This window comes from Heterocephalus glaber, unplaced genomic scaffold, assembly GCF_053883595.1.
Source record: "Heterocephalus glaber isolate CG9 unplaced genomic scaffold, H.glaber_assembly_v1.0 deba00001606, whole genome shotgun sequence".
Classification (NCBI taxonomy): Eukaryota; Metazoa; Chordata; class Mammalia; order Rodentia; family Bathyergidae; genus Heterocephalus; species Heterocephalus glaber.
In genome coordinates, this window is record NW_028258377.1 from 19,646,712 (window position 1) to 19,663,524 (window position 16,813).

The 16,813-nt window shown below is 38.9% G+C and overlaps 1 protein-coding gene and 1 long non-coding RNA gene across 3 annotated transcripts in view; one reads left to right on the plus strand and one right to left on the minus strand.

Annotated features, from left to right (window-relative positions):
* Dock2 (dedicator of cytokinesis 2) overlaps positions 1–16,813 on the minus strand; it is a 433,172-nt gene that overhangs the window by 236,180 nt on the left and 180,179 nt on the right. The window lies entirely within an intron of this gene.
* The window catches only part of LOC147822958 (uncharacterized), a 54,048-nt gene continuing 40,451 nt past the window's right edge, over positions 3,217–16,813 (plus strand). Inside the window, exon 1 of the long non-coding RNA XR_015444794.1 lies at positions 3,217–3,322. This is a non-coding gene — a long non-coding RNA (uncharacterized LOC147822958). The remainder of the gene's footprint in view (positions 3,323–16,813) is intronic.

Below are 16,813 nucleotides of genomic sequence, written 5' to 3' on the forward strand. Positions count from 1 at the left end.
CTAATTCCCTTGCTCTAGCCTCATGCAGCCATCAGCAGAACCTCTCCTATGGAAGCTTCTGGCCGAGCACATATTTTACAGAAAGGAGCTCTCTGGTTCCATCACATCCAGCCAGACCTGGCTTTCTTTGGACCTGAGCTCCTGATTCCGAGGCTCAGAGGTGGGAAGGGCTGCACATCCCTGCATTTCTTGGTGAAAGACAAATTTTCTCTTTTCTTCCTTATTTCTTCAAGCTTTTATGCTAACTTAAAATTTCCTATTTCTTAAGTCATGCTAATATGACATCTACAGTTATAACAGCAATAGCAAACATTTTCAAGTACAGTACTTCCTTAACAGCTGGTATCCTGCTAAGCACTAGTTTTCACATCAACATAAACAATATTATGATTCCCATTATTCAGATGAGGAAACCAAAGCCCAAAGAAGTTAAGTGACTTGACCAGGGTCACCCAGCTAGAAAATCAGGGAAAAAAGATTCAAATTCAGCAATCTGGCTGTAGAGTCTGTTCCTTTCCAAAACTCACCCAGACAGACGAGAACATGATCATAGATCTCTGGTTGCTACCTTGGGATTTTATTAATCTCCTTCCATTCATCAAGGTGAACAGACTTTGTCTTCAGTTGGACCAACTTATAACTCCTTCAGTGACTTCTGATTTCTTTTTTCTATTTTGGAAAATCTTTGATCCTATGTGTTCATTATCTAGTATCTTTTCTGCATTCCTCTGTAATTTCATCAAATTTCTGTAATAGTTTCATTTGATTCAATTTTAAAAGAATTACATCTTTTCCTTTACCAAAAGAGATATTAAAGCCTCCCTTTCCTCTTGACCTTCTGCCTTTTGCTTCTTTTTAAACAGCCATTTCTTCTTAGTCCAAAGAACAGCAATTAGACTGCTCTGGAAGTTTGGTATTTAAATGTGAGAAACTGTCAAATTCAATCCACTTCACTCTAAAGGCTCCCAATGTGGGCGGCTATCTAGCAGAGTGTTTTGAGATCAGACAGACTTGAGTTTGAATCCCAGCTCTGCTAACTTGAGCTGGGTGACCTTGGGCAAATTACTTTTCCTCTCTGATTTTCAATTTCTGCATTTATCAACTGTGGCAAACACTAGAAAATTTGAGGTTACTGGCTGGAGGAATAAATTAGATAATGCAGGTAAAAGCCTTTGATACCAGAGTTTGGCACATAGAAAACCCAGTGTAAGTGGTGGCTGCAATTCATATTTCCCTTGGACTACATCAACATTCAGGCTGGGCTTGCAGATTCACAGCATGTAGAAGGGAGTGCAGTACAGGGCAATGCATAATATAAACTCTGGGTGATATGGAAATGTCACCCAAAGAATGTACAGCATAAATGCAAATGGAAAACTTTCAAGATGATAAACCTGTGCTAAGCAGTAAAAGTGCAGCCACAAATCACCCACTGTTAATTGCTCCACTGCCAGGCAAGTGGAGGGAAACTAAGAAAGTGTCTTCCAGGCCTGAACTAAATGGTGGCTTGTAACTGAAATGACAAAATCATTCTTCCCACTATGGCTCTGGCAAAGAAATTAATCCATCCAACCTAAACACAATGCAAATTGTAGTGATTTTTTTCTTTTAATAATTATAGGCTATGATATCTGGAATGGACTTTAAATGAAACTGCATGAGTAAGCCCATGGCATAACCCAGTAGAAGGAAAACTCGGGTGGATAGGGATAGGGTAGGGGTGGGATGGAACCAACTCCTGTCTTCTTGGTTTACCCTAAACCCTAGCTTTCTGTAGAATACAGTTTAAAATCACTGATTTCCTGCAGTATTTCCAGAACAATAAGAGAGCATAACACTCATGAAATGATTTTAAGTCATAATACACAGACACTGCATTTCATAACACCGAAAGGTATTGTGTCCTCTTTGTTCTTTTCTTTCAACCCTTCTGATGATACTGAGAAGAAAAATGTCCCTTTGGTGCAAACATGTCTTTAATACCTCTCTTCTTCAGGAAAACCTGATTTTTAACAAAGAGGGAAACCCCCCAGTCACAGCAGGCAGTAGACAAACAGCATCTCGTTAGAATTTACAACTGATTGGTTTTCATTGTGTTTCAAAAGTTATTTATATTTATAGTAAATGTGTGGGGGATAAAAAGATTTAAAACCTGGAAATAAAGCAAAATGAAGATCGTGTGACATAACAGAACATTTCTGATGAACCCAATTGAGGGTCCTTTCTCAGAAAATGTAGCTTAGTTTGACAGTCTATAACTGATTAGCAACCAGAAACGGTATAGTCCTGTAGAATCAGAGGACTCTACAAGAATATAAAAGGCTAACTTACAAAAAATAACAAAGTTTGGTGTTGGTTTGCTGGTTTCCAAAAGACAGTATCAAGTTTACTTGTCTTAGACCTAATGACATTTTTACATAAGTATCTCTTCTCCCACAAGAGTCTTAAATACTTTTAACCAGCTCATTTGTTGTTCAGCTTGTTCTCTAGTTTATAAGTTAAATAAAGCTTTGACATATGTCAGTATTTAGATGTAGAGCATATTTTTAACAATTTGGGAATTCTACTTTTATACAAGTGATGCTGAGTACACCAGTTATAGAGAGTTTTATTTATTTTTATGAAACTAACAAATGTGTATTATTTTAAAAAAAATTCTCCAAGGTTTATTTAAAACCACCAAACAAAAATAAAAAACAAAAATAACCAGATATTGCTGTCACCAGTGGAAATTTTTTACGCCTTTCCACTATTATAGTAGTTATTTTGTATTTATGACCACATTTCTAGTACTATGCTTGCATGACTCATTTAAATTTTTTTACTTAGTGACATTTTCTATTAACTGTCCTCCGTAAAAGATAGCATTTCACTCTTTTCTCCCCAGGCCCTCATCATGCATCCCTCCCATTTCTCCTTCTTCCCATACAACTAAAGTATGATTTTTGTTTTATCAATATATAATATTTAAAATATTTTGACTTTGCAAATCCCATTCTCACCCAAGTTGTAAAGTATGACAAATTCCCATCTCTTACACAACTTTTCATTTCCCAATTTGAAAAACTCGGAGATTCCTTTTAGTTCTCTGCATAGTTGGTAATACTATCTTATCATGATTTCTAACTGTCTCTTCTTTTATTTTTCAAGGTCCTTTCTGCCTGCTTTGGAAAGTCTCCCTGCTTCCTCCTAGTTTCCTGTCTTCTATTGCTGTTACACACCCCTCTTCCAGGTCAAAGTTCTTCCTTAGTTCTTTCACCCAAGAGTATAAGTTTTCATTTCAGTGTGGACCATGCTAATGCACTCTGCTGACCCTGAGCACGTGAGTAGATGCTCGTTGTCTGTGAGCTTCACTGTAGGATGATCTGTTGGGGACATTTACCTGGAAAGATTCAAATATCTCTATATTGCAAGTCTTTATTCTCAGGCTGTTTGGAGTCCACAGATAAGAATGCTCCGATCCCCTCCCTGTAGAATGAAGTCCTGGCAGTCAGCACTCAAGGTGCTGAGTGAGGAACATGCTGGAGGTTTCAGCCTCCGTGATGCAGATCAGGATTGGAACATGGTTCTGAGTTATGATCTCTTTGCTTGCAATGCTATGCTCTGTCTCTGAGGACAGACACCTTCTATTTTATATTCTCTACAAAAGAAGCCTCCCGTGACTCAGCTGTGTGTAGTTAGACTGCTTCTTCAACTGACTTTCAAGTGACCCTCCTTATTTGAGATTCCTCAGAGACATCAGAGCCTACCATTTACTCAAACAATTGTGGAAAATCTTACTTTAGACTGAATGAGTTCTCAGCTGTCTCCATTCCTGGTTTATGAATCACTTTTCTTAGTTCTGCTAAGTCATTTATTAACTTTCCATATGGCCTCTCTCTCTCTCTCTCTCTCTCTCTCTCTTTCTCAAAATCCCTTTGCATTTTTCCCAGCAGTTTTTCAAGAGGAACCAAACATGTGCCTATGTATACCATCTTTACAGGGAATTCTATCCTAAATTTTCATGTTTAAATATTTATGAATTGATTCAATTAAAATATTAAAAGCATGTGAAAATGATAAATAATAAAAAAGCAATTATGTTATGCAAGTGTCTAAGGTTTTGAAAAGAGTATTGGTGCAACCCCAAATTTTACAAAAAGAAAAAGTAGTTTGAGGAAAATATTTGCATAAGGTCAACTCATCCTCCTTGGCATGCTGTGGGTAAATGGCAGCAAAGCTAGAGTAAAAACCCAGTCCTGGGTCTGGAGGCGTATGTAGCTCAGTTGTAGTGTTTGCCTAGCATGTGTGAGAACCTAGGTTCAATCCCCAGCACTGCAAAGAAGGGAAAAAAGGAAAGGAAAAGAAGAAATTGCCTGCTTTGCTGAACAATGTGGGAAGGATTGCTCTCCCTGCTCCAGGGCACAGGTAGCCTTGACCTAGGGTTCATGCCAAGGGTGGTCTCATCTCATCTGCCTGCTTTGTCATTAGGCCACAAAGTCACAGGTACAACATTAAATCTAAAGTCCTATTTTTTTTTAAACAGAAGAGAAATAGTTCATTTTCTGACCATGAACATAGCTGCAATCTATGGCCACTACTGTTTCTCTTTGCTTTATATTCCTATATAAAAGGTGTTTTCAATTTCTGTCTTATCTTGAAGGCACCAAAAACACTGATCTGGAAAGAAAATATTTAAGCAAATAGTAATGGCTATCATCACGTAAAGCAGAGTCATACTCTCTCTTCCTTTGGACCCCAGTGATAATGTAATTTTTTTCATGAGCCCTGAATTTAGTGATCATTCTTTCCTACAGTTTGAACTACTTTCTGTCATGAAATACTTTACTGGGTGATATATTTTTGACCTAAATTATCCCCCATTGCCGGGTGTTTTGACACATTTCTAAAATCCCAGCACTCAGGAGGCTGTGGCAGGAGGATCACAAGTTTCAGGCCAGCTTGAACTACATAGTGAGACTGTTTCAATAAAATAAAATAAAATAAAATAAAATAAAATAAAATAAAATAAAATATCCCCTCAAAGCCAGGTGTTGGGGGCTTGGTTGCCAGCTGATGGACTTCTGGAAGGTGATTGGACCATGAGGGCTCTAATTTCATCAATGAGTTAATACACCAATGGATTCAGAATTTGATGGCATTATTGGCAAGCGATGGAATCTTGGAAGGCAATAGAATCTTGGGAGGTGACGGAATCTTGGGAGGCAATGGAATACTGGAAGGTGATGGACTCTTGGGAGGTGATGGAATCTTGGGAGGTGATGGAATCTTAGGAGGTGACGGAATCTTGGGAGGCAATGGAATATTGGGAGGTGATGGAATCTTTGGAGGTGATGGAATATTGGGAAGTGATGGAATATTGGGAGGCGATGGAATATTGGGAGGTGATGGAATCTTGGGAGGTAGGACCTACTTGAAGGGAGTGAGTCAAAGGAAAACCTTGGTAACTATATTTTTGTCCCCTACTTCTTCCTCTTAGCTCTTTGTTCCTCCCATCTGCCCTGCTTCTTGGCCACCATGAAATGAGCAGCTTTTCTCTACCACACCCTTCTCCCATGATGCTTTTGCCTTACTACAGGCCTAAAAGCAATGGAGCTAGGCTACCATGGACTTAAACCTCTGAAACTTAAAGCCCTCCTTCAAGTTGCAATTCTCAGGTATTTTTTCAAAGCAATGGAAAGCTGAGGATCATATCAGGGCAGCACCTGACTGTGCAAGGCCAGTCAGAGAGGCAGCGGGGAGAGAGGGATCCAGTGCAGCAAGAGTCAGGGGTCAGTGAAGTCCAGGGTGAGGGTTGCCATAACATGTTAGCTCTGCCTTTCCTACCCTTGGGTAAAAGCCTATTTCCAGGATAGGACTTCTCATGTTCCTGAGCATCCTGACTTTGCATTAGCCTTTTCTAGAAGGGGAAAGTTGGAGTTGGTGGCAAAGGACATGATATGTAGGAAAAGAAGATGTGAGTTCTAATTCTGACACTGTTGGAAGCACACAAGATTTAAAGTCTTATTATCTGCCAAGGACTGTGCATATAGATTTGACATCTGGTAATCTCACTTAACTGTTGATAAAACCCCTCTGAAGTCCCAAGTGTGTGAAATGTCAGGATTAGAATGGTTTAGTAACATGCCCAGGAAAGATCCATTTATAGGAGACCAAGCCTAAGCCAAAGTTCAATTCTGCCTATTTCTGAGCTCTTTCTGGAAGGGGTGTGCAGCACCCTTAGCTCTCCACAGCTTCCCTGGAAGCTGTTTTCAGTACTATGAAAAGTGCTCTGCAAAAACAGTCTCCCCTTACACAGAGACTATGGCGATGCCTTTAACTATTCTCTTTCCTTGTCATTGGCCTAGATTAATCTTGGCTCTTTGCACCTCAGTATTCTCAACTAAATATTGGGCATGATGTTGCCCACAATATCAGAACTGTTTTGAAAAACTATGTCTAGTTCCAACATGGATAACTAATATATTTTGCATTTTTAGTCTGTGGCATACTCTTTTAACATTTCACATACATTACTTAAACAGTCCACCACCCTCAGTGGTGCAATTCTTTCTGTTCATTTAAAAACTAGGATGTAGGAATCCTGCAAGCATCCATGAGATGCGAGAAATATTTCCATTATCCCTGATTTACAGGTAAAACTGAGGCTCTGGCTATGGTTACATGTCATAAAAATGCTAATCTAAGTTCCAATCCAGGCCTCCCTGATCCAGTCCAGGTTTGTAACTGCCATTGCCTCTGTCACCTAGGATCACATAAATAAAGTGATGCGGAAACTCTTTGTACATGGTAAACATTCTACAGATACATCCAAAGAACATGATATGAGAATCATTTGTGTTCACAGCTGTTTATAGAAATATTATATTATTTAGAATGTCCAGAGATAGTAAGCAAATGTCCCCAAATCAGGAATCCTGTTATATACACATATTAGTGTAAATTAATACATGTTAATTCACCAAGTAGAATAGAAGAGATGAATAGGTCTTGGCTTGGAAAGAGATCCTTAATGTATCCAGTAACATACGACAGAGCAGAGTTTATAACATAATACCATTTTTTGAGAAATATTTTTCTAGATCCAAAAAGTCTGGGAAAATATATGACAAACTATTCACAATGGTACCATGAGTGGGGGAAAGAGGGAGAAGTGTGATGTTAAAGTGCTAATTTTACTTGCTATGGTTTGTTGGAAATTTTTATAATAATTGCGTATGCCAATAAAGAGGATAGAACAATTTTCCATTTAGAAAGTAATAAAACTCAGTCTGCAATGCTAAGGAATCGTGTTCATAGAAGACTGAGTGCACTCATTGCAGGGACTGTGGGCTGCTGGTGTTGCTCTGGGTATAGGGATGGTACACTGCTGAGGACATGGTGCTCCTCCACCCCTGCCACGAGAGGCCCCTACCCAGTCACAGTCAGTGTCAAGGAACTGATAGAAAACAACAACAAAGTAACGTAAGTTAACATTTTTTTAAAGCACAACTATGAAATGTTTCATTCTGTTTACCAACTGCTCTTAACTTCTGTTTCCTGACAGATGAAAAAAAAAAGTACTTTAATCAACCAAGGGGGGAAAAAAGAAACATAATCATCACCTCCAACAACAGAAATTTCACTGTGCTTAGAGAAAAACATTTTTGCTGTTATGCACCTCCTCTATGTTGTTTTGTCAGGGCTTTTATTGAAATACACTGGAATCTCCAACCTGTACCCTAGAACAGAAAAAATTAAGCATCCCAAAGTCTGTTAATCTGACATTTTAATGTTGATGAATGAAGACTGGTCGGAACCAATTCTGATCTAATGATGTACCTGAGGCTCTACTTTGGGGTATGTTCTTCAAAATATGAGTCAGTTGTGGGGATTACATAAAAAGATATGGATAAAGAACATGACCATTTGTTTAATTCTTACTATGTTATAAATTTTGAAACTCATTCACGTCTTGGATGGCTTTCATGCCCTCCATTTTCTGACTTCCCAACAAGCCTCCTCCTTCACTCCAGGACTATCCAACCTGCTCCCTCCTCCTTTGCTGGCAATCTAGAGTTTCCTCTATTTTCATTATTTCCTTTTGCTGTATATCTCTGCTTTATAGTCAGATTTCATCTCCAATCCCAGGATGGTTTCAGTCAAAGGGGCCAGCATGTTTTCTCCATCACCCCAAATATAATACCTTTAGCTCTTTACTAATAAATACTTCAGATTCCATATTTAGGATTTCATTCTCTGACAAGGCAGTCTGGAATGAGAGCAGTAACATATCACACTGTAAGCTCCTCTAAGGTAAGAGGTTATAATATAACCACTCCTACCTGCCCCCTCACACTGCTAAACAATTAGATTGTGAATCATCAGCGAGTTTCTTGAACCAGGGATTCTGTATTTTAGGTTCCGCACCTATTATGAGTAGCTGACACAGACTAAACAATCGCTATGGTTTTATCAAGTGGATGTATACTTTAATCAATTATTTGATTGATTAAGAAAACTAAAGGTAATAGGAAGTGAATGGTAACTGTTTTAAAGAATAAGGAAGCATCCTTAGATGCAAGAGTAGAACCAGAATGGAAAATTTGGAAGTTTCAGGGCATGGAGTTCCTTGTTTGTACTGGGAACAAAGCTTGATCTAGAATGAAAGACTAAAGCATTTATAGACAGGGAAAGAAAGAAACCAAAAACATGCAATCTTCTACCCTGCTCCCTACAGTGAATATACCACTAATCTTCCTACGATCCTCCAGAGAGAGAGAGCACATAGACAACATTAGACAACTCATTCAGCTACGACAGATGTAGTTTCCTCAGCAGGCTCTCCCCATATCAAAACTCTACTGTCCTCATGTTTTAAAATGGACTCTTCCTACAAATCTCTTCCAAGTGAGGCAGATATAAAACCAAGTCTGGTGGCATCAAACTTCCCAGGGTCCTGTGCCTCAGTCAGAATTTGGCTTCTCTCACTAACTATTCCACTTAGGGATTGATTACATGAGAAACTTGAGAAAAATTACCAGCTAGAAGAGACTTTAAAATCCAACCCTTGAACTTCTTTTCCTTTGCTAGGAAAGAATGGAATTATGTCAATCCCAAGTGCAAGAGAATTGGCCAGGAAGGGCCAATAAATCTGAGGAATGAATGTGCACCCTCTGATCCACATGTGCAGTTACAACATCAAGGTTGTTTCTTCAGTTCAGATTGGATATAATCAAAGCCTGCCCCAGAAAGCCATCTCTATAAAAAAACAAGCAAGCGATAATGTGTGCCCTTCTCCATGGTGCTGAAAATTGCTGTTTCCTAGCACAAGGGCATTTCTCATTTTGAGAATTTCTCAGTCTCTCTCTCTCTCTCTCTCTCTCTCTCTCTCTCTCTCTCTCTCTCTCTCTCTCTCTCTCTCTCTCTCTCCCTCTCCCACCAGAGGCCTCTCTCTTTTCCTCTTCCTCCCTCTTTCTTTCCTGATGTCACAGAATGTGTTTCCATTTTAATGTCAATGTAGCATGTACTATTTTTTCACTGTTTCCTAATTATGATTAATAATTTCTACATATCTTCAAAGTTATGTCACATTTCTAATGTTATCACCATCTCCACTTGACCCATTCTGGCAAGTCTAGACTAGGTAGTCCCACTTCTCTTTCTGCTTCTGTTGGATCAACAATACATCTACAATAAATTTGGAAAAGGTAGAAGTAGTTTACTTTTCCTGATTTATTTCAAAATTTCCAATCTGATCTATGGTTTCTAGAGATTTTCTGGATAAAAAGAAGATGGCTTCCACCTTATCAAAAGAAGATGACTCCATTTCCCAGTCACTATAATATATTCACTCTCCCCTTCAGTCCATGGGCCTGATCCTTCCTTGACCAGTTCTGGGAAAGGCTTTCCTCTGAGTGTTCAGCCACTTTATATTTTCAAACAGTGACAGTCCAGCTGAGTTAGTTAGTGTAATCAGTTCATCTTGCACCAAACTTGTGTGTTTACTCCTGGAAGTACATTAAGGGTTTCTTTCAATGAATGTGTACATCTGAAAGGACCCCCCTGCTCCAGGGTTCTGAGGTCTGGGGTGAATTCAACCCTTGGAAATCTACCTAAACAGCAAGGTACTGATCCTCCCCAAGTCTCTTCTCTGCCAAAAGTGAGACAGCCAGGATAATATTTGTTACAGTTCATTATCTCAAAAACATTCCACCTCAGCCATCTACATGGCTGCATTTTTAGAATTAGCTGGGGATTTTCTAAATATATTAATATAGTCACATGCAGGAACTGTTCTAGACTAATTCTAAATCATTTGGGAGGAGGGGAGCAGGGGTTGAGAGTTGAGCATTATTATCTTTTGAAAGCTGTCCACATAAATTCTGATATGCAACCAGGGTTGGCTTACTCTGTCCTATATTCTACCTCGCATTCTGGGGATTCAGAGACAGAGAAATCTAGTGTGTAGGCCATAGTGTGCAGAAATATATGACTATGGAAGAACATACCTTGAGGAAAGGGCCATGGCAGTGGTATCATAGGGTCCTGAGGAAACCCAGGAATGAGATTTAAAATCCAGTGTAGAGGAATCTGGTAAGATGTCCTGAGGAAGGTGTTACCAGAATGAGATGGGAAAAATATGCATCTGGTTAACTCTTTGCAAAAATAAGTAAAGCCTTATATAAGAATGTTTTTCTATATGAAGGGTACAATCTAAGAGAAGATTAACCTTTATATGCTCTTCCTACCAACCTCTTTCCCTGGGACAGGCCTTTCAATGGGTCGGACCAACCATTTTTGGCTTTGGATTCATTTCCTAAAACTCTGATTGCAATCTTTCCACAATCCCCGTGTCTTCATGAAGTAAATCTAATTATACCCTCACTTTATGCTGCAGGCAGCTCCTTGAAGGAGCTCAGTCCTTTGGGTCTTGTGAGCTTTTATATTTCCCCAACTTTGCTCCACCACATCTTGGTCAGCTCATCCTCCCCACAGTGAGTAGAGAGACAGAAATGATGAAAACATACTTCACATGTCCAAGATGTCCTTCCTCTCCTAATTGCCTACCATTTTCCTGCTTACCAGTCAAAAACTCAATTCAATTATCACCTTTGGACAGTCTCTCCTGACTCAACCACTCCAATCCCCACCTAACCTCAGGCAAAGCTGTTCTTCTCTTTGATTACCAAGAACCTTTGTTCATTCCTCTTGTAAATAGGGGACCACATCTTTCATTTTTCAAACTCCAAAGTGTAGCATCATCCTTGACACTAGGCTCTGAGGACATACATAAATATGTGAAATGCACATGTCAATGGATGGATGGAAAGTTGGACAGATAGATGGAAGGATGAAAGGATAAGTGAATAATATTGCCTAAATTGATTTTCTACCTTAACAATTCAGGTTTTGATATAAAATAATAGATGTACTAGATCATCTATTCTCAAAAATCAAAGATACTAGAAACTTCAATCCTATTTTCTTAATTGTACCACCTTCTTTTTATCCTTTTATGAAATAACCATGAGGATATGGCATTGTGACTTGTTTTTCCAGATAGATTTCAAGCAGATAAATAATCAGTCTTTTGGGGGGTACTTTTGGAAGGTTATAAGTACTCCAACCTTTACCAAATCATATAATTCTTTGGCTCTAGATATGAAAGCATTCCCTTCTATTCCCTAAAGATGGGCTCTATTCATAGGGAAAAAAAAATAGTCCACTTTCAGAGGTTGATTTTCAGGCTCTGCTCTTTGGACTTCTAGTGATTCTTCCTGATTTCCTTTGAGGAATATCTTCCCATTATTACCGACTCACAGTGACACTTGCCAAGCCAGAGGCAGACATTAATGATATCAGCATTGCCTCCATTTTAAATTTCTGCTCCCTCACAAAAATGTGTAGAATAAACTTACAATATCAAACAAACTCAACTATCTCTTTATTTAGATTACACCTCTAAAGTATTCAGAGTCTTCTTTAAAAGCATCTATTATTTATTGTACAAGCATTACCAGAAAGAAAAATGAAGTAATATACCTGTAAGACCAGCATTTACAGCATTTTTCTCATTTTTTCTATGATGTGTTCACATCCTTATGCATGCAGAATCTCTATGCAGCATGCAGACCTCTGTGTTCTGCGTTTTCCAGTTAATATGCCAGAAGTATTTTTAAGAAACTCTATGGTGGCCAAGGGATGTCTTAGTGTTTACTAACCCTTTGATGAAGTGTAGGGGAAAGATTTGGATTTACAGAGATTAAATTCTTACCACTAACTTGCTCTCAGACCTGAAATCATTTAACTTCTGTAAACTTCAGTTTGCTCATCAGTAACAAGGAGATGATAATGCCTTGCTCACAGGATTGTGGTAAAAACTAATCAGCCTCTGTATGTGAAGTGCTTGGCACAGTGTTTGGCTTATAGCAGGCATTCCTTAAGAAGTGACTCATGAGTAACATTATATTAATATTTTAAAAACATGGATCTATCATGAGTTAGAATATAACACACACATGAATAACTAAGATAAAAGAGAAAATTGAATTCAAATAAATTCTACCTTTAGAGTCCACTGCAGTACATTGAGTACTTACAGCCCTCCACCTGAAGTCAGCAATATATACAGGAAAAGGATTGGAAATAACTGAAATCCCTCATCATTCTTTGATAGATATGTTTGAGTGACCTGCCTTAGACTACAGAAACTGTTAGAACTAGGCCCAGAAATACAACCAACATGCTCCCAAAAGCTGCTATAAGACTCTGGCACCAAATGTCATCTTCCAGGTCACCAATAACGCAACACCTCAACCACAATGACACAGGCAACATCAATGAACTAACCAAATACATTTTTGAGAGGCTACACTGGGGCAAGAGGGAAGGAAAGAAGAAACATCTTAAGTATCACATTCAGTAATTTCATGGCTATGATTAATAAAATATTATGGAGGGGTAAGATGAGACTCAGAAAGAAGTCATGGAATTTCCCCAAGATCACACAACTAGTCTGTGATGACATTAGGATTTATGATAATATCTACATGTCCCCCGAGTCCATAAACTTTCAACTAGAATTGAACTCAATGCAAACCAACACGTATTTATTGACTGCTTAATATATGCCAGGCACTATGTTAGGACATGGCAGTCAACAAGACCGATGCTATCTTTGTGCTTCTGGGACTTATTGTCTATTGAGAAAACAAATATTGTAAAGGCCAGCCAAGCATGAGTGTCACATATAGTAGTACATACAGTATTAGTAAACTTTTAAGGCAATGAGGAGAAAATGGGAGTTTCTAAACTCAACCCCAGGATTCAACTGTACTGTTGGTGAAGCATGTGCACACAGGCTGGCCTGTACATGTGACCATCCTGGGGTATTATTTCCTTGGGAAATGCATGCTGACTTCTAAACTGATATATCAGTAACTTTGGGAGCACCATATTACTCAAGGTGGTTACTTGCTTTTTATATGATGTTTTAATTCAATTGCAGTAGATTTACCTTTCTCATCAGATTCTCCTGAGCGTAAAATATAAAATTAGTGTCAGCACATCTCTCTAGAAAGTAGACTAATTGAAGATAGGAGGATCAATCAAACCACAGGGATTAATTATTGAGTGTCTGCTCAGAATTCAGTGCTATACCCAGGAAGTGTTGAAATATAGGAGAAATGTAAAAGTGGATAAGCCCTATCCTTGGGAAGTTGAAAACCAGATATAGGACCCCTATAGTGGAGTACTTTTGCATAAATGAAAGCTTATGTCAAATTTCCAAGATGGAGGGAGGAGCACATGTCTATGGAAAGAGCTGGATGAGTCAGAGATAAGAGAAACTGATCCAGGCTTCAACAGATGCTTAAATACTCAGAAAAAAAATCATCAGAGTAGTGGTATGAGTGTTAACCACAGTCGGAAGCATAAGACAAGGTGTGCCTGGAAATAACGAACAGACCACTGAAGCCGAGGATTAGAATTGGAAAGTGCTGGGAAGTAAGATCTCCGGATTGATTTTGGATAAGAGAGCAGATTGTCTTAGTCATCTTTGCATGTCTTATGCCTAGCATGCTGTCTGCCAAATAGTAGGTGCTTCGCTAATTCTTAGTGAAGTTATGATACAGAAAGACACTGCCTTAATTGAAAAGCGAAATGACAAAAAAGTGACAGTATTATCGCAGCACGTACTAGAGGTCTAACCTGACAAGTACAAATGTAAAACTGTTCATAATTAAGTGCTAAATTCTATGGTGAAACCCAAAGTTGTCAGAATGCAGCAGAGAAGGTGATTAAGATAGGGCTGAAAGAACTGGGAATGAGTGTTTAATGGAAGGGGAAATTGAGATGGGTCTGTCAGAAGAGGGAAGGTTTGGCTTTCACAATGCAGGTCACAATGCAGATGTCTATAGAAATAGCGCAGGTAATATAACAGGCTAAATCCACAGAGATTAATTACTGAGTGCTCAGAATTCAGCACTATGCCCAGGCAGTGTACAAATACAGGAAAAAATGTAAAATTTGAAATAGCTCTATGGTTAAGAAGTCTGAAAACCAGATTTGGACACCTGTAGATATGATACCTAGAAAATAACAGAAAGTAATAGGATTGTTGTCTTTGTATAATAATTCTGCAAGCAAAACAAAATATTTTTGTGAGCTAGATCTGGTTGTGAACCACCACTTGAAGGCCTTTGGGACAGGCAAAAGGAAGAAAAGGTGTCTTCCAGGGTAAATGAAGGAGAAAGAAGAAAACATATTCAAACTGGCAGGAGAGTGAGAGACTGGCCTTACTGGAATGCAAAACACCAGGTGAAAACAGTAAGGAAAATGGTTGCAGAGAAAAGCTATCCTATCCTGCCTACGAGATAGAAGAAATGGTAAGAGAGAGTCAAAGAAAAATCTAGCATGCCAGGTTGCTCAGAGAAACTGTCCTGAAATTAAACTGCTTAGTTTTCCAATCTGGGCTGTTAAATCCATCATATTTATCTCTAAAGCAAAAGTTATCTAATATCTCCCCAAGGAAATGTCAATTCTGGAATACTTGGGACTGTCTGCTGGAGCTTGGTTGTAACCCCCAGATCGTATGTGACAGCTGGGGCCCTAAAGACAGAGCTGTGGCTCAACAGCATCCTTAAAAACAGAGCACCTCCTTCCTCATTTAATACATTTCACTTAAGGATTTACATTTATACCAGTTGAGCAAATCAAAGTTATAGTTCCCTCAGTAACTATAACCTGGACCAAACGCAGATATATTTTTCTGCTGCTAAGCAGGCTTTTAACTCATGCCTTCCAACTGTGAAGGAGAGATTTAATTCAAACATTATGCAAAAAATGCTTTCTGGAAAGCAAATGGCTGGCCCACTGAAGGTTTAGAGTGTAAATCGATGTTCTTTTCAACTAATGCTTTTATACAAGCGTTCCCCGCAGACAGAAGTCTTCCACAGAACCTTCCCCACTGTTGGGGAGAAACAGAAGGGATCTCCTGTACTACTCCTGCAAAGTTCTACCTTCATTGCCAGGTCAGAGCCAGTTTGGTTATTGCAGGCTAAAAGCATTAATGACAGGGACTTCACAGGGCCAGCACTGGGGTGTGGGAGTAAGATGAGCAAGACACTTGCTAGAGGTGAAAAACTGAAGTAAGTGCCTCAAAAACATCAATAATCAAGACCAAATTTAGCATAGTATTTTTTAAAAATTAAAAACTAACAAAAAAACCCTGCATCCTGAACAAAATGTCAAAATATTGGTATTTTTAAACGTTGCATTAAAATATTTTATCTTGATTAGTGAATTGTTGGTGCCCACTTATATTCTGCCCCCACCAACAGGCAAAGGTCCGACCTGCATGCCCTTGCCCTGCCTCTGCCAGGCAAACAAGAAGGTATGAGACCGAGAACAGGAAGGAGCAAGTGTGGAGGGGTCATTGCAGATTTGACTGCAGGCAAACTTCTCTGACCTTTGGTCAAGGCAGATAAGGCACTATTGAAGATTACTTCAAGAAGTGTTTCAAGTTGGTGCTGATGGAATAAAACATGTTAGATTATTAACTTTACTGGGAGGAGCGCTAGCCAACTTTCCACAAAAGCTGTCTTCTAATATTCGAAGTGGATCTTTTGAGAATAAATGATCCCAAGACCATCTGGTAAGCAAAGACAAATCACCCATTTTATAAGCCTTCCAGGCAAAGATCAGGTGACATTCAAGCTCCACACCCTGATCTGAGAATATTGCATGGACAGGGCTATCAAATAGCCCATGAGAAATGTGGTATACTATGAGGTCCTTGAGAACAGGACAGCAACTTATGCTCCTCCTTGTTGTCACTCTTACACTGAGTGCTTGGTAAGTGGTAAGAATTGGCTTAGTCCAGAAATTACCTAACTGTTCATTTGGTAAGAAGTTTCATTGGCCTCTAGATGGATGGGGCAATTAATAGGAATTCTGCAAGTGAAATCCCCCAGTGAGGTTTGTCATTAGTCTATAGATGTTGTTGTTTTAACTAATAAAATAGAAACAAATCATTTCTCTATCAGCATGCTCTTCCACTGGGACACATGTACTTCGAGGAACTCTTAAAACTCACTCACTTATATACTCTTAAAGCAAGCTCTGAAAAGTTTTTTTTAGTGTCATACTTACAGAAAAGTTACAAAAATAGTACAGAGAATTCCTACATACCCTTTATCCAGGGTCCTCTAACATGGAGATTTTGCATAAACAAAGTACAATGATTAAGCCAGAGAATTCACATGAGTACAGTACTATTAACAACACTATAGACTTTATTCTAATTTTGTCAGTTACCCTTCTATTGCCCATT